The sequence below is a fragment of the Struthio camelus genome, chromosome 3, assembly GCF_040807025.1.
Source record: "Struthio camelus isolate bStrCam1 chromosome 3, bStrCam1.hap1, whole genome shotgun sequence".
NCBI classification, from domain to species: Eukaryota; Metazoa; Chordata; class Aves; order Struthioniformes; family Struthionidae; genus Struthio; species Struthio camelus.
Window position 1 is genome coordinate 119,977,556 of NC_090944.1, and position 24,987 is coordinate 120,002,542.

At 39.6% G+C, this 24,987-nt stretch overlaps 1 long non-coding RNA gene across 1 annotated transcript in view; it reads left to right on the top strand.

Moving 5' to 3' along the window:
- The window catches only part of LOC138066864 (uncharacterized), a 64,853-nt gene that overhangs the window by 30,919 nt on the left and 8,947 nt on the right, over positions 1-24,987 (top strand). Inside the window, exons 5-7 of the long non-coding RNA XR_011140464.1 lie at positions 9,231-12,228; positions 20,084-20,271; positions 20,589-20,752. This is a non-coding gene — a long non-coding RNA (uncharacterized lncRNA). The remainder of the gene's footprint in view (positions 1-9,230; positions 12,229-20,083; positions 20,272-20,588; positions 20,753-24,987) is intronic.

Sequence of the window (24,987 nt, forward strand, 5' to 3'; positions counted from 1 at the left end):
GTACAAGTACAGGGAAAAGGGAGATACTTGCTTTTGAAAAGATTTGAATTGCGGTGCCCATTTAGCATAGAGTGCATTGCCAAAGAAGCTGTGTCTCTACTTGGCTGAGAATGGCACCAAGGGCAAGGCACTAAAGGCCAGGAGATTTTCAGAGGTCAGCAGAACCCCAGGCTCTTCTAGCAAGCAGCCTGCCCTACGGACACACGCCTGCTGAAGGAAAGCAGGTGCAAATTAATTCACAAGAAACAGGCAAGTGTCTGGAATTAGATTTGGAAAAGGGGCTTGAGTAGCATGCATAAGACGTATAAAATAAAGGGTAACATCTACGTTAAAATGAGTGGGAGGAATGGTGCATGTACCTGTTTTGCAGAGGATAGCTACAGGGCTTCCTGTACTCTGAATGTCTCCTCTGTCTTGGATCTACTGGCCACTTATTTTTAATGTTTCTAAGGTCAGAGCCAGAGCTGGTGCTAGATGTAGGGAAAACAGGCAGCTGCTTAGCTGGGCTATGGTACCCCATGGTGCAAGGCAGGCCCCTGGCTGTTGCAACTGCCTCCTGGAGGGAGAGCTGGGCTGTGCAGTGGGGTTACAGCTGGCCCTTTGCGAGAGGGCTCAGTCAACGCCTCTCCTGCGTACCCTGCCCTGGGCTGGTTCTCTGTGCCACTCTGCCTCTTTCCCTGTGTGATGGGAGTAGATGTTTGGCCTGAGATAGCTCCCTAGTCCTTATCCAGCAGATATCAGCTGCTGCAAGGCCTTGAGGTGATGCTGGGTAGACACGTTCAAATTTACATGGTTCTCTTTGAATCAACAGATGCACTGAAGAACTGCTACATGAAAATACCATCCAAGAGCAGTTTGTGGGAGTTCAGTAGCTTCCTTCGTAGCACTGTCCGCCGCAATCCGCACAGGAACTGCGAGATGTTACTGGATCATGATGATGTTATATGATTCAGCACCAGGAGGGAGACTTGAACTCGCAAATGCTGTGGTGTTTGCAGGCAGTTGTTTCACACTGATTGTCAGGATTTTAGCAAGTCAGTTCCTCTCATTGTACAGTATTATGAAACTAGGGTGTTATAAGTAAAGTTCTATTAAAAAAAAAGGAAAAAGAAGGTTCTTCATCCAAGGGGAAGCAGTTTGGGAGGGTCTTCATTGGCAACAAGAGCTGGGAGAGCAAGAGGATGCGATGTGGATATCTGTTGCTATCAAATGTCTGTCTTGCAACTTGTAGCAGGCTCCAGACAGTGCAGCTGTCTCTGCTTTCACAGTGTTGCAGTTTGTGTGTGAAAATGACAGCAAATCATCAGGCTCTCCTTGGGTCTCTCCCCAGTTAGGGCTTTCTGTGCGCAATTTCGGTGGTGTAGCAGACTTGTGGAGTCTAAGATTCAGTGGAGAGAGTTATAAGGCATCAGATAAGTGTTTGGGAGGCATACTTACTCTTCAGGGATTTCCTGAGAAACAGCTGCCTTTCATGCTCTGCTCTGTCTGTAAATAAAGTAAAATAAAGAACTTTGGTGGCATGTGAAAGGATTAATTCCACTGCCTGATGGATGCTAACTGGTAGCCTCCTGGCTATGTACCTTCCTGGCAGTAAAAAAAGTTATTTAGTAAACTACAGTAGTACTATTTCAGGAGGAGGATGAATGTTCTCCACGCGAAGTAAAAATAGTTGATTAACTCAGACCTCTGTCACTCCTGAACATTCCTCAGCTGATATTTAGGTGTGACTTGGATATCCAGCACCTATGATTCATCTGAGAGGTGCCAAGTTCCAAACAAAATTCCACAAATATCTCAAAACCATCTTGGGTTTAAGAGGCTTGTGTCTTTTAGGAAAAATTTGTTCTGTTGACTTTAGATGTTGCAGCCTGCACAGCCAGAAATGAATGCTCTAACTGCCTTCCAATAAATGAGAATAAATGAAGAGAGTATAATAAAAGTGTTAGGAATCTTTGCAGAGCTATCTTGGTACAGGACAGTAGATGTAAGAAAAATTCAACTCAAAGACTAGAGAACATACAAAGGAAGATAAAATCTTGCCCTCAGAAAAGAAACGTTTCAGGTGAAAGAAAATGTGAAAAGTTATGTAACTTGCTAGTGAAAAACTAAAGCTTGTAGAGACAAAACAAATAACGTCAAACCATTGAAAGTTATAGTAAATTCACAGGTTATTTCAAAAGAAGAGGTCCACCTATAAATTTGGAATAGGCAGTTTCTTTCATATTGTAAGAATGAATGAGGGAGGCAAGAGAGTGGCACGAGATCAAAGGGCAGTTACAGGATGTACTGAAAGAATGAAGGAGAGACAGGCAAGACAGAAAGCAGGATCAAAGGACACTAATGATAAAGCAACTCTGCTTGCTATCTCCTCTAAAGAAACACAGTGAATCAGCAGAAGTTAAGAGAGTATTATAAAAAAATCTAAAAGGCGATCACATTAGAAGCAGGCTACATGTTTTTCCTGACCATTAGAGGATGAAATAATAATGGGATGTCGGCGACTTTCAAGCACAAGTCTGTTGAGTGCAGGTCCCTTTAGCTCTCAAACTATAGATTGAAAAACCTTTAAGGGAGTAGTCTGAAAGAAACTAAAGCAGCCTGTACATTAAATGCTGGTCTCATTATGAGGCTGGTGGAGCCTTGGCTAGCGCGGTTTGATTTCATAGCTATTGCCTTACTGTAAGTAAATAGAAGTGGTGCATGTGTTTATTTTTGTTCTCTTGTTTTTCCTCTGGGCCAATGACGTAAATATTGCTCTTGACTACTTCTGGAAAGTAAAACCAATTCTAACAAGTCCATTGATTAGCTAGGTGATGTGCTATTGAGCATGTAGTGAAAATAAGCTTCAAAACACTAGAGCACTGTTGAAGTACACTTAATTACAGATATCAGATAGCTAATTAGAATATTTAGGAAATCACTCAATAAAATATTTAACACTTACATAATATTTTTCATCCGTCAATCTCAGAGGACTTTATGCATAGGATATCCTTATTTCTGTTTTTCTGAGAGGCCATTTTAGGCCTGTTCCTGCCTGGCACAGTAAGTAACTTGTGCAAGGCTATTCCCCAAATCCAAAAGAAGGCTAGGAGAGTAACTCACATCTGAGACTTGAAAGAGAGGAGAAAATAAGCCATTTCAAATAATTCACAATAGTACATTTTGCATAGTCTCAAAGGAGTGTTACTGTAGGGGAACATTACCAACTACCTCTGAAATGGGAAAAGGGGGGAAAAATTTGACAATTTTGCCCTGAGGCAGAGATTTCAATGTCTTTACGAATCTCTCCATCACAGTCCTTTCTAGTAGTAGAGTAGATGGTCAGCATGGCATGGTGAGAGAGAGGAAACTTCTCAAGATATCTATTGCACTGTTCCTTGAAATAAAATGTGTATTCCATTGCCCTGGCATATTGGTGGGAGAGGCAGCCCTCCAACCAGCCTTAATATGGAGTAGCCTGTATAGTGTTTTTACTTTCCTGTATGTTTATACCAAAAGGTGGCATAAAGTAGTCAGATGAGGGACTTGCATTGCAATAGCTCCTCAGCTGGTTGAAATCTGTGTAGCTGGAGTAAATCAGTGTAACTGAGGACCTTCTTCTCTCTCCTCTGCTAAATTCTTCTAAGTCTTAAGATCTGCTTAAATGACTAAAGCTCACCTCTTGTCAAGCTGTTTCTTGAACAGGTGCATTTAATCAGTGAGTGCTTTTTTTTTATGTTCCCTTCCTTTGTGTTGTAATTTCTCTGCATATGCCTTGAGGAATTTCTCTGATATGATGGACATAATCACTGAACTTTATCTTCATTGCTTTCTGCTCAATTTATTCTACCTGACTTGTTTTTTGGTCCTACTGCAGAATTTTCTTTGCTATTGTTTTTCTTGTTCAATAAACCATGGAAGGAAAAGAATTTGAACTAGTCCTAGAAATACAGAACTGCCTTAGCAGTTATTCTGCTGGTGTTACCACTCTCAGTTTTAATTCGATTAGGCTGCCTCCTTTTTTCCTGATCAACGTTCCAGTGCTCTGATGTCTTGTTTCCTTTATGTGCTGAAATAAAGGAGTCCCTGATTTTCCTGTTTATTTTTACCCTGGAGATTTCTATAGTTATCTTAATGAACACTTTCTCTGTTGAAGTATTTAGACAGTATATTCCATTTTACTACCCCTTTCCATATTCTTCAGAGTAATATCCTCTTCGCTTGTTTTTTTTCTATGCCGAGCTTAAGATTTTGTCTGTATCACAGACAGTTTTTGGTAGAAGGTTTAAAGGGTGTGTGTGCCAGATCACAAAGAAACATTTTAATTTAATGGTGGTTTTTAAAAATATGAGCCCAAAAGAACCAATTTTTTGTCCATTTTAAATTTAAATTCTTCCATTTCTGTTGAATGATATCCTACAGTTTTTTTGATTAAGTTGCTTGAAAGATGGGGATGTGATTAACCTTGATCATTTATGGTTCTACCTTTTTTAAGTGAACTCATTACTCATTGAATTAGAGGTTTGACTTTGGATGGAAAATTAAGTTTTAGATCTTGAAATTCTAGCTCATTTTTAGCACTGTCAGACATGATGGTAATGAGTAAACATGACTTAAAGACTTAGGAATTTTTTAACCACCAGAGACTTGATTTAAGATGTACAAATTTAAAAATTTTATGCTATATACACACACAGTATGTATATGTGTGTGTGTGTGTGTGTGTGTATACATACACACATATAATTTTTATATATATATAGTGTATATAACTTATATATGCAACTTTTAAAAAGATGATAGGAAGTAGTCATATCCCCTTTTACGTGCAAGTGCCATATGGCACAATCTCATATATTGCTATGCCAAGGTGTTTGCTCTCCAGAAATTATATTATGAAGTTGAAATAAAAGTAGTTCTTGCCAAGGCATGTGTGGTAGCATTAAAAGAGGATAAATGAACTTCATCAGAAAAAGGGAAACAACGTACTCCGGTTGTGTGTGAATAATTGCAATTAAAGTTACAATATGCCCTGAACCTTTGGCAGTTCTAAGGTTTTGCTGATATAAGGGACATCTGTAATTCATCTGTTGTCTTTTGTGCATCCATCAGTGCTGGCTAGCAGACTTAGTTTTGTGCCTATTTTTGGCCCAGTACTCAAGCTGTAATGGTGCCCCATGTCTGTGCATCCCTGTCAGAAACACTTGAAGGTTAGGAGATAAGGTATGCGCCGTGTCATAGAGCATGCAGAAAGGAAATAATATATGGACTCCAACTTTACATGTTCAGGTCATGAGACAATATATACATTCCTTTTTAAACTATAGCCTTCCATGTTTTCTGATACTTACATTTTCTATGTGAGCCTTTCTCAGTTGTCCTAGAGTTGGGAAACAATATGAAGCCATTTGGATCCCATGGCTTGTTCTCACGGGGCAATTTTGTGCTCTCAAATACAGTAGCTTCAAACCTTCTGCCTTAGGGGACCAGGCACAGTGGTGCATACTTGCATATTTGTCAAAAGTTCTGGCTAATGCTCTCTGGAGAGAAATAGAAGGAAAGAATCTAGAGAAAGAGGTTTGTGATTTTTTGATCTCCCTAATTTCTTTGGAACGGTGGTTACTGTGGCAAACTTGCTCTGAGACTGATTTACAGAATTTGTTCTCAGGAGTAGAAAGGGGAAAGGATATTCGCATATTGTTTAGAAGACTTGCATTCAGGTTCATCAGGATTTAAATTGTGATAGGTAGGAATTTTGGTGATGTGAAATCTATGCATAAAATCAACATCAGGCTGTGAGTTGTGAATCCTGTTTCCTGATGTTTCTGAGCGTTGCAGAGTACTTTTGCAACTTCTAATTGAAAGAACTTAGAAAAAAATTACACACCCTTCACTCTATAGCTGGGAAAAACATTGATCCTGGTGGAAGGAAGGGCCCTAAGGTAGAGTGACAATATTTTCTTTCGAAACGTAAAGAACTTGCATATTTTTGTTTTCCCTCAGACATGGCTAAATGCTATTCTCTGAAAGAGATTAATACCTCCAGTATAATCATGGATGATGTGCTTCCTGCATTTCTGTGTTCAGAATCAAAAGTCTAATAAGAATTAGTCAGGTGATAGAAAATTGGTCAAAACTTTTTAACAACAGAGAAATATTTGTTCCTACTGTGATACAAATAGAACATAACATAAGTTCTGCTGAAACCAGAAAAGTTTTTTGGGCCAGATTCTGTGCTTGAAGTCGTGAAGCAAGTGGAGACAGGCCAGTTGACATTGCCTGAGGATCTGGCCTTTGCATGAATGAGGCAAAATAAAAAGGAAAAATTGTATATACTACTGCTAAACTAAGGATTATTAAAGTTACTACAGAGGGTAGGTAATAGTGCTAGAGCTACAATAGAGATTTAATTGCAAACTGAAATTCAGCTCTACACACTTATTAATAGTCCATTATCAGCCCAAGTACTTTTTCATCATGGCCCCATAGATAGAGTAAAAGACGTAAAGAGGCTGAGGAAGGTATTCTCAACAATAATCAATGAAAAATAAGATTTAGGTGGCATTTGGTAAACAGTGACTTTCAAGTTAGAAAGAAGTAAAACGGTGGGGGGAAAGTCCACCATTAGAGCCTGTTAAGACAGAGTGTAAGAAAAAAACCCCCTGAGAAGTAATTATAGCAAGCCACAAACTTTTGATAGACATGAAACCCTTTATATTCTAACACTGCTTCTCACTCTTCACCTCATTCATACCTCAGATTAAAGACAAAGAAGTGGACCTAACAAATCAGTCTTCAGCTCATTCGCTCCTCATTTCCTGCATCTTTACCTCAAAATTTGCATTTTGTCCTCCTAAGTTGTAAGTTGTTGTCTATTTGTACATCTGTACCTGAAATGCATACTGATTTTGGTAGCTGGCGTCAGACATTGCTGGATTGGAAGCAACGATTAATTAATAGAAGTCCTACTGTCAGCATGAAAGGACTATAAAATGTGTAAAGGGTAGAATAACAACACTTCCCACTCCCAATAGTGCCATCTTGCTACCTCATTGATGATTCCTGAGGGCTGAGGCCTCACAGTCCCAGCCTGAACTTTATGCTGTGTCTAATTTTTCACCAGTCTTTGCAGTTAAACATAGTTTCTGAGCACTGGGAGGCCTTCACTTGTGTGAGAGACCAGCAGTCTAATTTCCGAAATATAGAGAACCCCTTCATTCCCTCTCATACGCCCCCATTTTTGTTAGTGATGCCACAGCTTGTACCACAAGGAGGTCGTGTTCAATCCTCATCAGTTGCAAGGGTGGCCAGGATTCACTGTGAACAAGTTAGCCATGGAAAGACAAAAACCTAACCCTGACTCCTCAAGGAGAACTGGGAACGTTAGAGGAATAATCTTGAAATCTGTTCTCAATGCCTTGTTGTGAAACCCCTGAGACACAAAACAGGTTCTACAAGAAATGCCTGGGATGAGTATAATTTGTCTTTTATGCACGCAGGTTTACCGGTGTAAGCTGATATATTAAGTAATGGATTTGGTTAATTTGACTGTCAAATTGCTAAATGACATCACATTTATAATCCTATAATTAACTTGTAACCAAGAATGGTTTGAATCAACTAGCTAGCTGCTAATACGCAGCAGATGCCTGAAAGTTAAGAGTTATATGAGAAGAACTATAATTTCACTGTATACATTTATTTTCTCTTCCTTTAATGCTGCCTGCTTGTGTTGCTTGCTTATTAACTGCTTCAGAGTGAAACTGTCTGGTTATGACTCGCGTACTAATCACGACTGTGTCATGTGATATGCAAACTCCTAGATGGAAGAGCAAAAATTTGTGGAAAAACTGATTCAAGTGGCCTACCAGCCACATGGAAGTGATTAGAATAAAGCAAAACAGGACAACTGCAGTAAAATTAAAAGTGAACTTAAGAAATAAAGAAAGATAAAAATGTGAAAAAAAGGTATTGATGAAAACCTCAGTGGAAGTCTTATGGAATGTTTTCTAATGACTGTAATATGTCTTACTGATAAGTACTGTGAGATAATTTTGCATTGTTGTATGTAGGTAATATTATTAACATTAAAAAAAAGGTGTAAGCACTAATTTTACACTAATTTCTTGTATGTTAAACATCCTTGGTACTGGATGTGTTTATTCATTCAGATATTTGCTTTCATGAGTTTTATGATCAGAATACCAAGTATAACTTTTTCTACAGGAAAAGAGGCTCGTAAATCTTCTGTCCGATACAGTACAGTGGGAATATTATCTGCAGTCCATTGTCAAATATAGACTTTTTACTACAATTTTCAGGGAGGTCTATTCAAAAATTTGTTCCAACATTTTTATTGGTTTGATTCTGCTGCAGTTTAAATAGTTACAAGAAATTAAGTTAGTTTTACCCGAACTGTTCTTGAAGACATAATTTATGTTAAGTATATTTGAAGAGCTTTGTACTGAACTTGAAAAATTTGTGCTGTAGTGTTAAGAAGAAGCAAGTAATTCCTGGATGGACGTTGCTGAAGAGGCGTATGGGAAAAATTTACAGAAAGATTAAAATTATACCTCTCAGAATCATTTTTGTTCCTTTCCTATTCTTTTTTTTTTTTTCCTTTTCCTCCACATTGTTATACAGATCACAAACAGAGGTAGTGGGAAAAGGTTATGTGTGAATACTTTTAGAAAAAAATAAGGCCATAAAAATAATTAAAAATTTAGAAAAAAGAAAGATGTCTTGAAAAATGTTGACATCCTAGCCAGCTACTTGTGAAAACTGTAATATCCGTATGTCATTGTATTCATAAGAGCTAATAAAGCATTTGAATCCCAGAGCAGAAATAATAAATGGCTTTATCTAGTCTGAAGCTTAGCGGCCTAAAATGATTGGTACTTCTGAGCTCTGGAGACTTTGCGTAGAGGTGTCCGTTTAGAGTAACCATGTTTCCACCTTTTTCTTCGGAAGACTTTTCCTGCAGAACCTAACATCTCTTGTATTATATTTTATCGGTCAACAAACTTGTGCCTTTTTGAGTCACTGGGTAGGAGAGTAATTCCTTCTTTCTTGGTCTTATTCCTGAAGTTAATGGTTTCCTACTTCCAGCCAGAGTATCTTTCTTACTGAACAAGGAATAAAACTCTCTCCTGCCCGGTAAAACCTTAATATCCAAAAATGAACTTCTGGATATGAATATTTAACTGGAGTTTAACAAGGATTCCTAATATATTTTACTTCCTTTCTAGGTGAAATCCGTAATAATTTTGGAAATACTTGGGAAATATCTCCATCAGCTGAGGTAAAAATACTAACACTGGTTAAATAGCTGGTTCAAATGCCAGTGTGAAGAATCTGAGACCCTTTCTGAGAAGTACAACACGTAGTTAGAAAATCTACCTTTTCAATCTGATGTATAGGTGTGGGATGACTGGATTAGGTCTGGGCTGGTACTGATGAGTACACATTTCCTGAGTCTACAGTAACTTGTGACAGAAGCGACTGGAGCAGCCTGAGCCCCTGAACCCTAATTTGTCCGAGTTACTCCGCTTTGAGATTCCTCCGTTTGAAAAATGAGGTATCCTGGTTTATATTCCAGTAAAACCTGGCTTTTTGGAGAGTAAAAGCCTTCTGGGTTTCTTTGAGGAGCTCAGTGTAGAAGGAGGGCTGGGCACATCCACCTCACAGCTCTGGCTCTCGGGGCTCTCTCTCACTTACATGCAGAGATGAAACAAAATCACAACTCACTGACTGTATGAATGAAGCTAGCTGGACAGCCCGTGTCTTGGTTGGGTAGTCATAAAAAGGAATAGGCATTTGGGAAACACAGCAGTTAGGAGGGTTTGGGCTTAATAGGCCCAAGTGTTTCCAGTCAGAACCAGAAACATACCCATAGAGGAGGAACTCTATTAATACTTTGATGCAACAGTTAGTTAGCTCCCCAGGTCCCATTAGGGAGACCTCTTGAAAAAAAGAAGCATAAGATACGAAGGAGATAATTTTAATGAACCTACAACTAGTGGAATGAATTTGTAGTTTCATTGTTAAACGTGGCCTGTCCTCTATTGCCATAAAATCCCGCTTCCTTTTTTTTTTCTTTTTGCATAAATCTTTTTTTGCTGTTTTCTTGTCATCTTTATGTACAGGAAGTGTTTTTAGTTTTGCCATCATCCTGGGACAAAGAACACACAATATGTTCATTGACTGTTGAATTAAAAAATATATTTTTTATTTCAGTAAAGGATGATTGAAATATTTGAAAATAATAGTGAGGTTACCCAGAAATGGAAAGAGAGCAGTGTGCTTGCTCCTGAGCGTAGGATTTATTCAGCTTTTGTAAGAAGGCTAGTGAATGTAAGATCTGTTCTTTGCAGAGCTTAAACAGATTTAAGAAAATGAAAAGGCTGGAATTTTAAGGCAATAGGGCACACTATGGAGACGCCAGAAGGTTGCAGCTTTAGGAAGCAATTTTCCAAATAAAACTGTGTTTTTAAAATTATTGGAGCTGTTCAAATGATATCAAAGCCTGCTAAAATCCACCAGAGTAACCCAGGTTGAGTGAAATTTATTAGGTCCCAGACTTCAGCTTAGGGTAGTAAAGATACTCTAACTAAATTTGCATTAGATAGCTCAGATACCAGAAGCCAGCGTGTAGCTGCAGCAGCAAGAAGCATCTTTTCTACATTGTTTCTAAGATGCTAGTTGATTTGCAGCTGATTCTGGTATCTCAGTATAATATTGCAGATTAGTCCTAGAGAAATCAAGGAGAACTATTGGTCTTTGTACCATTATTTGAGTAAGAAATTGCAGACTGTACTGTTCTGCTTCCTCCAAAAGTTTTCACTATTGCATTTTTGCAGTAAGAAAAGCAAAAGTGCCCCCCCCCCCCCATATCTGAAAACTGATCGTCCAGAGTTCAATTTAAAGGCCACCTATTAAGTATTTATGGAGCAAAAGCAAACAGTATGTACGAAATTCAGAAAGACCTGTATGCTATGCCAGTAAGAAATTTCATTGCCAAAGATCTAGTCTTTTGGAGAAAAGCAGGAACGTGTGCCTTATTTTCAGACTACCTGAGGATGCAACCCTAATTCTAGTATATCCATAAGTAAGTGAGTTATTAATAACCTATGTATGTATCTGCTGTGGCTGTTAACAGAAAGTAAAGGTTAATATGTCCAGCCGTTTGTTGTGACACAGTAAGGAAAGAAGCTGAGTCACCTCAATACAGTTTGTAGTAACTGGAATGGTTGTAATTATACTGAAAAGACACACGAAGACATAAAATAAACTGTTTGATGTTTTGTCTTTTCAGTGTATTCAATGTAAAAAGGAAAATAAAATGACCTTCTGATAATTAAAGGAGTGAGAAGTGCTCTTACAATCCCAATTAGGTGCCCAATGTATCACGTATATTTTGTGGCTGCATTTGTTTTGGAATTAGATGAAAATAGTACAAAGCAATATGAAAAGCTACTGTATTTTAAGTTAGATAAGAGGAAATAAGAAAAGAGAAAAAGGCTGACATTTTAGGGCTGCCTGAGTTTGGAGTATATGATTGCTCATTATTCTTAACACTGAATCGTCTAATCACTGAATGACCTATCTCAGGTCAAACCAAAATATATACACATCACAGTGTCTAACATTGGTGTTGTTCTTGTAGAATATAATTTACAAGTTAGGAACATAATTTCAGTGAAAACTGGACAAATCCTCTTTTGCTTTTGGTGTATAGGTTAAATAATCTTCATGGCACCCATTACAATGTTTGATTCAGTGAAAATGCTCATCCTGACCTGAGTAACTCCTGGGGAGAACCGTCTTTTAATTACCCTCTGCCTATCTTAAATTATATTGTCCATGAGCGGATATTTATTCAATGTCATATTCTCCTACCGGGCTATTTGCTGTCAATATATTTTTCCCACTTTCTGACAAAGGACCAGTAATTATTCAGGGCTTTATGAAATTTGGTTACTGCAACATCAATAAAGTTGACTTAATAGTAGATATTGATGCCAATAAACATTTAGATATTTTACAGCAGCTGTGTCAATAGTGAATTATTAATTGTGAATTAATACATGTACGTACAAAGTCATTACGTGCCATTTATGTACAAAGTCATTTGTTATCCTACAGAAGACTCCACTCATTGGAGCATTAGAATATACCGATTTTACCACTTTCTCTCCAGCCCAGGCAGACTGATGTTCTCAAGAGAAAGGGAGACTCGTATGAGAGGTATGTGCGGCTATTGGAGTCAGCTGAGTATTTTTCACAACATAATTTTAATAAGATGCTGCTTTAACAAGCTATACTGATTTACCAGAAGCATAACTGAGTTAAAGTTATAGAAATTGACTGAGCGGCAATTAGATCATTTCACAGATAAGAGATGTTGTTGCTGTTTGTCTCGCATGGGAAAAATCCTGTATCCCAGAGTGCGGTACTAGCCTGGGAGATCCCTGGAATTCCTGACTGCAGTTGTCTGGGATGCTAAACTCTAAGCACAACTAAGATTTGAGCTTTTCTCCCCGTATCCCACGGCAGTGCTGTAATTGCCGCACTCTAAACTCTGAAAATTACTTTGTCACTCTCCCGTTTTGCGGGATTGTTGGAAAGGGCTCAGTTTTGCTTCAAAAGACCCTCTGACATTTCAGAGCCTCCAGACATTTTGCAGAACAGAACTATTGTTCTCTGCTCAGCGCTGGCAACGAGTTTCTAGGGTTGAGTGTAGCTTTTTGCACTGACTGCACTGTGACTGGAGGCAAAACATAAATGGAGATACTTGGAAGGAATGGTGGGAAATGATTTAAGTGCAACACAGTGCTGGAGTTGGAATGCTGTGTGTTGTGTGCAGTATTACTGAAAGCAATACACTGGAGCACTGAGGTACAATGCAAGGGAACGAGGAAATGAGAGGATGTAAGTGGGAGGTTCAATAACTTTTGTTGAAAGACAGCCGTAGAACCTTTGGTAAATGTTGTATTTTGCCTGGTTGTCACTCATATCTGTCATCCTCGTTAATGAACAGTGAATGACAGTGACATGCTTTTATTTCTTTTTTTTTTCTGTCTTTCATTTTACATTCATTATAACAATTAAGTTGTAATAATTAATATAATTAATAAAAGAACAGTGTACGTTGCCAAGAATTCTTTTCGTACCTATTGTTGCTGTCTTGCAACGCGGGTCCATCTGTCCAGCTCTTCACCTCTCCAATTAGCTGTAGATCTGTTGTTAAAAGCACTGCATGTGCTGGAAGGCCTTTAAACCTCACTGACGTTTAAAGCCTTCTACAGATGCACAGGCAGATATTCATGCCTCCCAGAGTCTTCAGATGACCCTAGTGATAGCTGAAATTTTTTTAAGCACTACCTATCTTTCGCTTACTTTGGGTGAAACCTCCACATTTTATTTTTCCAGACCATTTTTGCATGTCTTTCTGGGGCCTTAAGGTATCAGAATTTCGTATTTTGGTAGATTAGTTTATAGCACAACTTTCTAAAGTTTCTTTCCTCACTGTTTTCACTTTCTGCAGTTCCTGATTAGAGTAGCAAAACCTTACTCGTTCTTATGACCCCATGCTACCTCTGCTGGAGGAATACTCCATTATTAACTGTCCCACACATAGGTCAACTGAACTGTAAATCAACTTTGTTCTCTAACATAACTCTAGTATGGTGAAGACAGGCAGCAAAGCAAGATCACAATTGTGATGCTTGCTCAGTTTGTCTGAATCTTTGGCATGCTGTTCTTCCTAGAGAAAACACGGTCTTCCCTTTTGCTCTGCATATGCACGTTCACAGACAGGCATCTCTTGTCCCTTGAGGGCCATGAAGATGAGGACTGACAAGTCCTGTTAATGCTGCTGGTGAAAGGAGAGACTCTCTTCTGTCACCTCACAAGGCCTCTCTTCTTCTGCACTTCTGTGCATTTGACAGGAAGAAGAAAGAGGCAATCTCTTTTCTCCAAAATATGACAAAATTCATGCTATGTTTCAATCTTCTTTTTTTCCCCAGAGATTATACAGAACACTGTCCACAAGCCTGTGATGTTCTGGGGTTTTAGGATCAATAAGCCTTTGGTTATTTTCTTGTAAGGACTGATGAAGACCAGACTCATGGTAGATGTGGACTGGCTGAGGTTTGGAAGAGGTTGTTGGGATTCAGGGAAGAGCTAGGAATGTGAGCAGATAAGAGGAAAAAGAAATGTTTTTCTGTTTTTTTCTTAGAAGGCAGGTGATAGAAAGGATTTATAATATAGCCCATGTAAGTGCAGATGCTTTCACATAAAATTTATAGGAGTTTGCTGACTGACAATCCTGTGTTTGATTAAATTATCAGGAAATGAATGATTTTACTGATTTGTACATTGATGTGATCAGATGCTTTGGGAAAGGAGTATTTAATATTGGAGTGAGAAGCACAGCGATTTTTTTGGAATGCCTCTCCTTTTCTAGGTGCTAAATAGAAGGTTATACTCCCTCTATACCAGTATATTTTGTATGCTGAACTTTTTCACATAAAGTTTGGAGAGAAAAAACACTCAGTCATGGAATTAGCACCTGAATTTGAATGTTTTTGGCTCAGTGTACTCTGCTAGTGTTGTTTCCCAAAACGAAATCCTTGCTTAGTCCTTTTCCTCCTGCTAACATTCATGGTAGACACTTTCAGTTTTCTGGTTGCATCTAAGGGAAGTGCAGTATTGCCAATGTTAAAATATTTAAATTCGTTTTTCTTCCTTTTAGGTCACTTGCTACAGTATTTGCTCTGTATGGTACATGGAAAAAATGAAATCAGGTTGCTGGCTGGTTCTGTATGTTCCCAGGCATCTGGTTACTCAGAGGTGCACATAATATAGGCACATTTTCCTGTTTCACATCTTCCAGCACTTATTTTCTTTCCTCCCTTTCTTCAACCTATCTCACCTTCTTTCTAGTATTACCTCTTGATTTGTGCAGGACCTTTCTAATCACAGCACTTTTCAATTTCACCTGTTTATTTCAGTTGTTCTAAACCTCTGTCACTTCTTTGTGACTTCAGGAAGGATCAGTAGATCCACCTGTCACTAGCTATGTATTGCCTATTTTTGCTACCCTTACTTACTGATTTCCAGAAAGTTTTTCACAGCACCGATCAGTTGATTTTAATTTTACTCCCAGACTGGGCTTTTCACATTCTTCCAGCTCATTTTTTATCATGTATTATCTCACCTATGTATTATTATGTGCTTTTATCTTTACCTGACCTTTTCTTGGGCCATACTCTGCAGCCTCTGAAACTCCCCTTGTAAGACAAATGGATCTGCAAGCTGAGCATATTATTTTTTAAGTTATATTAATTTCACATTATGAAAAAAACCATAAGCTTGAGAGTTCATAGAAAATGCTTTTTGTCCTGAAGCATCAAACCATCCCCAGCAGAGCTGTGTATTTGTGCTCCAATATATTTTGTGTCTTCCTCCTGTCATTGTTCAGACCTAGGAAGGCTGAACGGTATCTGTTTTCTGAGGGAAAAAACAAATCACACCATAGGACCCATTACTGCTAAGATTGCTATCTGTCAGCTTAAGCTGTATCAGAACTAGATCTCTGAAAACTGTCTCTCCTATCGAAGAGAAGTATACAGCGTGCAACTCTGTCATTTGCACAAGTACTCTCGATCATTGATCGTTTCCTGACGAAAGTCTCCAGATTTCTTCTCCTATAAGCCGACATGAAAGGACAGAGCAGTCACAATACCCAGCACCCTTTTTGAGAGCAATTCTGAGGTTTGGGGTGTCTGGGATAGGGAAGGGGCAGGAACAGCAATGCCGGATTGGAGAGATCTCCTGCATTACCTAGTTACCTGGATTAGTGCCTTCCTTTCCCAGGCCTCACGTTAAAGAGTCCCATACAGAAATGGATCAAACTTCACTGAAAAAATAGTAAAGTTTTACCCCCACTTTCCCTACTGTCACGGTTTTCTGAAACAACATTGTTCTGACAGTAATTACCTAGTCATGGCCAGACTAGAACTATTTGGTTTTGTCATTTTGCCCCCGTTGCTCACTCCCCTACCAGTACTTACCTCTTCTGTTGTCTTACTTTCTCAGTCTATAGTTAGCCATCTTGCTCCCTGTCAGCCTTCATTTTACTACACTAAGAATATCAGGCTCTGTTAGTCTACCCTCATAATAGGCTTGCTATTCCCCTTTGGCTCCTAGCAGTTCTCCTCTCTGGCTGTTAAATCTTCTGCAAATCCAGTTCAGCTGGAGTTGCAAGTACCCAGCATGCCCCAAAACCCAGCCTGGCTGTAGCTTAGCTCAACTCACTTTTTAAAAGGTGATGCTCATAATCACAGAACTCGCATGGTATTAGCATGGATGTTGCAGAGAGATAACACTGGTGCTTCCACAGATATGCCACACCATCCTGTCCTCACTCACTCACTCACCATTCCCTGGCTATGTGTCTGGTGCCAATGTCACAGAGGTGGCCTGTCTTTTTATGTATTTCTTCATGCAAGCAGCTGTTAAAATAACACCAGCAGGCATTAACAAATCATAATGAATACTAACGATCCCAGGAGTAGCCTGCCCCTCCATTAGCTCAGCTGGAGGGTAGGATAAATTGTAGTAATTTCTAGTTAAGAGGTTGAAGTCAGTGGGGGAGAGCAGACAACCCCGTTTTGCGCAGACGCTTTACACATGGATGTCTGCAGTGCTGTGTCTCTGCTGGCTCTGTTTAACGGGCGACTTGGCAGCCACGAGCGCTCCCTGCCAAGCTGGTTTTGTGCTCCGTTATCGAGGTGTGGGAAGAAAGCCAGCACAGCCTCTCCTTTCTGCCATCCGCACTGATAATGGATGCCTCATGGAAATCTTGTGACAGAAAGGAACAGACGTAATCACAGGAGCTGTCGTGGACACCTCGCGGGCTGATTAGCGGCCTTACCTCTCATTATCCTGGGACATCTGCAAGTGCAAAGAGCTGTTGCAAATTATGGGCTGAACTTCACAGGAAACTAAAATTTGTGAGTGCCAGGACGAATAGGTGTACAAAGCCACTTCCCCAAGACTTCTCTATCACAACAGCCTGTTTTATTTAATGGGCGCTAATGGAGCCGGTGTTTGGCATTTTTCTCTATTAATGGGGATGCATAAGCTGATATCAGGAGCTGGAGTGTTAATCGGATCAGGCAAACGTTGTAAGCATTTATTGTATGCTGTCGGTGGCAGTGAGACAGCCAGACCCCACCCAGATGTTAGCTGGCTGCTGGAAACAGGCATGGCACTCCCACCCAGCAGTGCAGCAAATTAAAAAGAATTTCACATGCTCCTGAAGGAAATACCAAAAAATAACATTGCTGGTAATCCAATAAATGCCTTTTCCCCTGCTGATATTTCTCGTTTCTCACATGGGAAAAGTTAAAAGCATTTTCTTACTTCGGAAATTTGACAGTCTTTGTGGAATTATAGAAAACGGGGCTAGAAGAGACCTAATGAAATATAATGATGAATGAAAAACATGCCTCTACCTGGCAATATCATGCATGAGGCCAGTAATGAATCGCGTGATCACTTAAGTTAGCTGGGCATGTCAGTGAAACGTAGTTATTGCTTTTTCTGTCATTTATTTCACAGTTTTGCCTATCTCCTTTGCTGTAATTATCATTCCATCGGGGTTCTGTCTGAGAAAGCAGAACCATCTGGGGAAATCAGCATTGCTTCACTCAGTCTCAGCTGGAATTAAAATGATCTGCTGTGAAGAGGAAAAAGGAGGAAAAAAAATCCAAAATATCTTGTCATGGGAATTAACCAGGGCTGTTGACCAGCACCTACAGTTCGCTATTAGAAAGATATTTTATTTAATTAGATAGATACTGGAATACTAGCATTACAGAAAAGGAAGGAGGCAGTTTGTTCCTATTTTTAAGGTACGCTGTCCTGAAATTATGGGGCATGGGTACTTTAATGAAAGTCAATGAATCATCTCTTCTGATAAAGATGATGGGATGAGGCCAGCATGTGTTAAAATCACTGAAATATATTAATTCTTATTCCAAAAATATGACCTCATATTCCCAGGACTATAGAGACGGGGGACGTGCAGTAAATTAGTCCAACAGCCTTTTACCTCTAGGTCTGAATCCTGCTTGGATCACCGGTTGAAATGAATCTCTGTCTTCATTTGAAGCAAGTCTCCTTTGAATATTTATTGATATCACGAAACTGCTTTGGCATCTGGCACAATTTGACATGATTAATTGTCGCTGTTCAAGAGAGACCAGGGAAAGAGTTAGAGCTGAGCTCTGGTTAGTGTCTGGAAGTTTGCACAATGACTGCTAAACACATGTTGCTGCTCTCAGGCCTGCACTTTTGTTAGCATTAGCTTCCTGCACTTTTTAAAAAAAGGCCTGTGTATATGTGGATGAGGGATGAGAATAAACAAAGACGTTAGCAAGGCACTTCGTTGTTCAAAAGGACTATCTATCAATCTCAGTTCAGCACTGGTGTCTTAATCGATGCTTGCTGTTTATAGTTTGAATTTGTCTTATAAAATAATTAAATGCAAAGAACACATAGTGTAAATTATTGAATAATATGAAAATTAAAGCCATCTGAGAAAATAGTGTTAAATGAATAACTCTGTGAGCACTGGAGCAAATGAAGCCTGATGTTCTATGAATTTGTGTCCAGTGCTTTAACAGTGTAAGATCTAATAAGCTGTGAGATTTTCTTGTTAGGATATTCCTGTCATTTTGCTCCTGTACAGATTCTAGAGTACCTGATAATGACGTGTCCTGTAGCCTTTCCCTTAGTGAGGACTACACAGTCGCTCTTTTCTGACCCGCCTCAGTCACCAAACCTGTAACAATGCAGTAATGACTCTACCTGTACTGCTGGGATAAGTTGGAATCAGAGATTTTATTTGGTCTTGCATTTTTTTGATAGTCTGCACTGCCTACATCTGGTAGGGATGCAATGAGCCTGCGCTGAGGCAGATGAATAGAGACCTGGGTGGGAGCAAGCCCTGGCTCTCAGTCCAGAAGGCAGAGTGGGTGCAACTCACTCAGCCCGTTTAGCTCTGAGAATTCAAGCACAGCCTTTATTCAAATTTGGAGAAGCTTGATCAGTAGATGGGGACAGATACTGAAAGCAGGCGAACCATTGTTCAGGAGCTGGGAGGAACTCATAAATTTCTGCTTATGTCCTTTTTAATGAACTGGGGGATGTGAGACCACATCTGTCTGTTTCTGGAAAACAAATATGAGGCTCATTCACATTAAGGCCTACATCACAGCTGCTATCAAAAGAAGGAAAATATTTTAACTGTTAAAGAAGCAAAGTAGTGAAGGTAAAATCTTACTGGATTTAGAGCTGAAAGGAGAGTATGGTGTTTGGCTGCACAAGAAGGTCAGAAAAATGTCTGAAATTGTCGGAAAAAGTATGGATGTGGAAACAGTGTTTTCACCCATCAAATTTTACAGCAGCTGAGCAGACCTCCTGAGAAATGTAAGCTTCAAGTTTTGTAGAGTAGCCTCTGCCAAAAGCACTAGCTAGATGGCTGCCCTCAGTGGGTGTTCCTGGCAGATGAAAACAACAGGGGGAAAACTCCCCCCCACAGAAAATGATAGTCCTAAAACTTGACAGTGGTACAGGAATATTAATAGGAAGTGTTGTTTGTTTGGGACATTCATTTTTGTGTCTTTGTCTCTGCTTGATATTGTTTATGGGAGCACTTAAAAGCTTCTTCTATTTCTGTGGATGAATTTTCCTATCTTGTTGTTGATTCAACAGCATTATATGAAGTGTAATAGAAAGAAGTGGGGGAAAAGAGGTCATTCCTTCTCCTGCAGTTTCATATTCCTTGTTCAGGTGGCTGCCTGCACTTACATCTGCATAGACATATCTTTGTGCAAGCAGGCATCGTTCCTTTTCAGGCTGAATGCCACACTCACTGTGTTACTGTTTTGATGCAATTTATTTTAACTTTAATAGTTAATATCCCTGATTCTGCTAGTTCCATTTTAAATGAGGTTACACTGAGCGTTTGCAAGTAAGATTTGTTTTTTCCTTTTTTTTTTTTTTTTTTTTTTTTTACTCTTTCAAACAGGCTACTTTAACAGCAATGGAATAACACTTTTGCTTTGACAGCACAACCACTGGCAAGTGAGCATGTTTGAGGTGGAGGATCCAATCTTCGAGCTTTATGTTCTGTGATGGAAGTTGCCGTCCTGTTCAGCAGAGTGATGGTGGACTTGATGGGCACCTCCTTTCAGTGGTGGCTGGGCTTTAGGCCAGGTGAAGTGTCACTTTGAGAGTGGGACAGTGTCGTTCAAGTGGGAAAGGCTGGTGCTTTCAGAATCAAAGACTGTGATTCAATCTGTTCTGGGACGTTATATGAGAAGGTATAAAAAAGGAAGTAGGAATACGGAGGGGGTAAAAAATGTCATCTTCAGGGCTCAAGACAGATTTTTGGAAGTGGATAGCAATTATCTAGCAATTTGATGTCTTGAACATTTTATTTTTTGGAAAGAGGTTATTCTGGTGCTTATGCATTTTGAAGACTTGTTCTCTAAACCCTGTACTTAGAAAATATAAACTCTTTCTTGGCTCAGGAAAATCAAAGGTCCATATTTGCACACAGCAGAAAGGAGGAAGCATGGCAGGTCTTGAGAAACACACTCCAAACTCCATGGAGGATCTGTCGCCAGTTTAAAGCAGCCTGAGGAGCCAGTATGTGAAGGTTCATATATGTGCAAATGCTCAGCGACACCTCCAGGTATGAACACACTCTCTGCAAACAGGGAAGAGTCAAAGTAGAGCTGCTGATCTAGATACTCCCCTGACTTTGTGTTGCTCAAAATAAAAATTGCTTGGAACCACTGCTGCTATTGTGTTATTTCATCTTCCAGATATTGGTTTGGATGCAATCTGTGATGGTAAAATCCTGGCAGAACAGCTGATCTCAGAGGCCGTTTTCAGAATCAAAACGTCGTGAAAGCATGAAATGTCATGTTTATTAATTGCAATTTGGTGTTTCCTAATCTGTTTCCCATGGATTTCACATTTGCAGAGTGTGTACTGAGTTCCGTGTTGAGATGGGGCAGATTTACTTTGATTTATACCCTACAGCTAATTGGCTTAAACAAGCAATTGATTGGTAAATCTTACAATGCAATATTCACCTGCTACAATATGGTCTTAAAGAGATCTTGCCCATTAAAGTTCATTCCAGTACAGCACAGTGTTGGGGCCCTGAGAGCACCAATAGGCCTTAATTGTCCTAACCAGCCTCACCTGGGACCTACACCATTTAGGCTCAGATCGGGGGGGGGGGGGAGAAGGAGGAAAGTCCTTCACTCCTTTCTTGGGCTATGCTGTAAGTGTACTTGCTTCTGGCCCTTCTTCTGAATTATTTGAATTTCCTGCATTGACCTTGGACCTGATCTGTCACCTTACTTTTGGCTGGACTGCCAAGGGGACTTCTTGCTGTTACTGTACCTGCTTACCTGGCCCTGGGACCCTGCTTTGGTAGCGAGGTGCTTGCCCAGCCTGAGTGTGGCTGCCCTCAGCTCCTGGCTCACCTTCCCGTGTGCAGCTATTTTTGCTTATACTGCTCCCTGGCAGGTAGGAAACTCTGACCTATCTAATTGCATATGTTTTAAATGTTATTCCATTCTAAAGATGGATATCAAATGCAGTACAAATTAAACAGCTGTAGCAGCTAGCAGATACAAGCCAGGCTTAATAGTGAGGTTACCTCCTCCAAACAATTGTGTCTATTATTTTCAACAAAAAATAAAAGTTGCAAGTAGTTTAAAGGCCATGTAAAGGCAGCTGAAAGGGAGAGCAGTGGAAAGTGCTGTAGAAAAAGTAATTGACCTGCTGATGCTTTTTTTAAAAATTAACTTGGGAACTGAGTGATTTCTTCATATTTGAAATGCAAACACTGATATTAGCTGCCTCATTGTTATTGTTTTCTGTTACTATTATTATTGTTTCTCTTAATTCTATAACTAGACTGGTGCAGTTATATTGGCTGTGTGTCCTCTGAATGATAAGTGGTGTCACCTACCTACCTACCTTTCCAGTGAGGGAAGGAAAATATGGTGGAAAAAGTTTTTTGTGCTTTTGGGAGCTGCAGGAGTATACTATCCAGCTCTGCAGAGATACTGGAATCCCGTAGGTTTCCCTGTGGCTGTATTGCCCTAGGAGTTGTAGCTGTGTGTCCATGTAAGCCTGCATGAAGAAAATGGGGGTGGCTACAAGAGGCAGGGCGCAAGGTGCGCTTAATTGAAGCATTTGCATTTTCTTTTCTTGTTGCGCTTCTGAACGTTGTGCTTGGACTAAGTGCCCCCATGTGCAGGATGTAGAAGAGAAATGAGAAGGGAAAGCCCTCAGTGGAGGGTTTCGTGTGGGTATATTGCTGGTAGTAGGAGACAAGAACAGAAAACTGGATTACTCTGTGCGTGTTTGCTTTTCCAAATGTAGGAGGGGCCCTCCAGCAACTGTAGTTCCTTTGCAAAGTTCAGGGGCCTGGCAGTGGCTCTAAACTTGTGCTGCTTTTTATAGACTGGCATCATCTATTAATTTGTGAATCTCCCACTTAATTTGAAGTAATATGGATATAATTGCCAGAGAACGTAATTTGGCATCCCACACTGAGGGCTCTTGTTTTTTCTGCTTTTGTTATTCAACTAGCTGAATGCCCAGCTCTACTGTCATGTCATGAAAACCCTTCAGTAACTGCTGGCACAGGTTAGAGTCACCCTGAGTCAACTGAATAAGGAATGATCCACATAGTGGTGGGTGTACACTGAAAGCATCAAAGTCTGTTCAGAAAACTAAACAGCCCAGGGGCTTTTCTTTTTTTTAAAGTATTGGGAAACAAAAACGGTGATCCTCAAATCATCTGCCTTTACCAGTAAGGATAACAAGCCACATCATGCTAGCTTCTCGCCTGCTTTTCTTTCAGAAGCGAAGTGTCTGGCCAAAACACTCAGTCACATATTTATTTGGTCCCTTCAGAATGACATGTGACAGAAAGTAAAGTCTATGTGCAACCATTTACCAAGTTTGCTGTAGGATTTAATAAATGCTGTTTGAGCTTATATTCCCTTGCTGGCTTATTTTGGAAAATTGCCCACCACAGTGAAATCTGAAAGTTCAAGAGAAGAGAATTATGAAAGGGAATGTCTAATTTCTTTACTGTAGCTGCTGTTTCATTGCCTCAATTAATCTACATTTCCAAGACCTCCAATTTACGTAAAATTACTGGAGATGCAATGTGCACTATGTACAGCTGAAAGCTGAATTCTAATAAATGTGGGCTATTTAGTACACAGACATATGCTGGCCTTTGAAATCCATCAAGGCTTGTCCAGCCTGCTCTAAATAATTTTAGAAACTGGTGCCTAATTAATGAAAAATACTATCACATCTTTTGCCTGTGTACTATCATCCTTATTTCCATCAGAAGTAGCAAATGAGAGGCTTGTACAGTCTAAGGTGTAACTTCTGAACCTGGCCCCCCTTTAGGCTAGCTCTGCTTGAATGCTAGGGGGAGTGATCTCTGCAAAGTGCAATTTAAACAACTGCTTTTTGTTTATGACTAGTGTGCATAAACTGGAAATATAACTATTAAAGTAGCGCATCTAGCTGTGGTATCAAGAATGCCTTTCATATGGTGTACCTTGGCTCAAATTTTGATTTGTGTTCACTGAAGTAAATCTGGAGCCTGAAAAAAAAAAAAAAAAAAAATCTATCCTTGACTCTAAAAGCTTGGCAGTGGCACTAACTTTTGTCAAACTTGTGACTAGATTCTAAGTGTCTGATTGTGGATAATTGCTGTCATGACTGACCACTAGCTGTGAACAGGACCTTGTTCTCTGGATAAACCAGCAACTGATCTGTGTACTGGCTTAGCCCTTATCTGCAAAAAGAGAGCTTTTTTTAATGTGCTGTGTGGTATGAAAGTGTCCAGCATTCAACTGTATGCAATTTTGCAATGCAGGGAGTGTTGTTCTGTGCTGGTAGCTGGATACTGAGGTCCCCAAAACTGTCTATAGGACAGGTTCTGGATTTGGTGACCTTCACTGTTTGTTTGTTTGTGTGTGTTTTTTTTTTTTTTTTTTTTGCTCAGTTCGTATGTTTTGAAAGTAGTTGACCAGAATAGTACCTGGTTCATATTGGATGCCTGTGTGAATTTTGATGTTTTTTTTCTTAAAGCCATGAGATGGAGGCAGTCTTGGGAATTGGAGGAAAAAGGTAGTATTCAGCTAATGGCTTCTCATGTGGACAAGTTTGTATGGATTGCAAATCAGATAAGAAAACAGAGCAGACACTCCCTCTGATTGAATAAAGTACTGAACCTGATTTGCCTTACTTTAAATAATTGATTGCTTCCACTTAATAATAATTGACGTATAGTTATTTTCATCCACAGATCTCAAAATGCTCTACAGCAGTGGTCAATAGGACTGTCATGCTGACAATCAAACTGAGCCATGACAGAGTTAGTCTTCTCTTGAAAAAGCACTTACCAAGTAAGCAATTGCAACTTCAAACGAGAAAGGAGAAATCTTGTCCAGTAGTAAGAAACAAACAGAGGGTCAGCCTCAAATTTAACTGGGAAAATAAAACGGTGAAGGGAGAGGAGAAGAGAGGTACTCACATAGCAACAGGAATATGCTTTTGCATACAGCGCAGCTCAAAATAATTATAAATAACCACAATTTGTCATAAAATATTGAAGCAGACAATTGTGTTCACTGGTATGTGTTTACAGAAAACAATTATTTTGGACACAGTTCTCATTTAAAAAAAAAAAAAAAATTGAGCACCCGAAAAGTTTGTCTTAACTTCACTAGACTAATTCTAAACGTTCTGGAGTTTCACCTTCCGTTTTTTTCCCCCACTTTCTTAATATGCTGTTCCGGTTGTTCATCTTGGTGGGGTTATAGGTGTTTAATTATAGAAAGGAATATAACGAATTGTGGGAAACCTGAAAGAGAA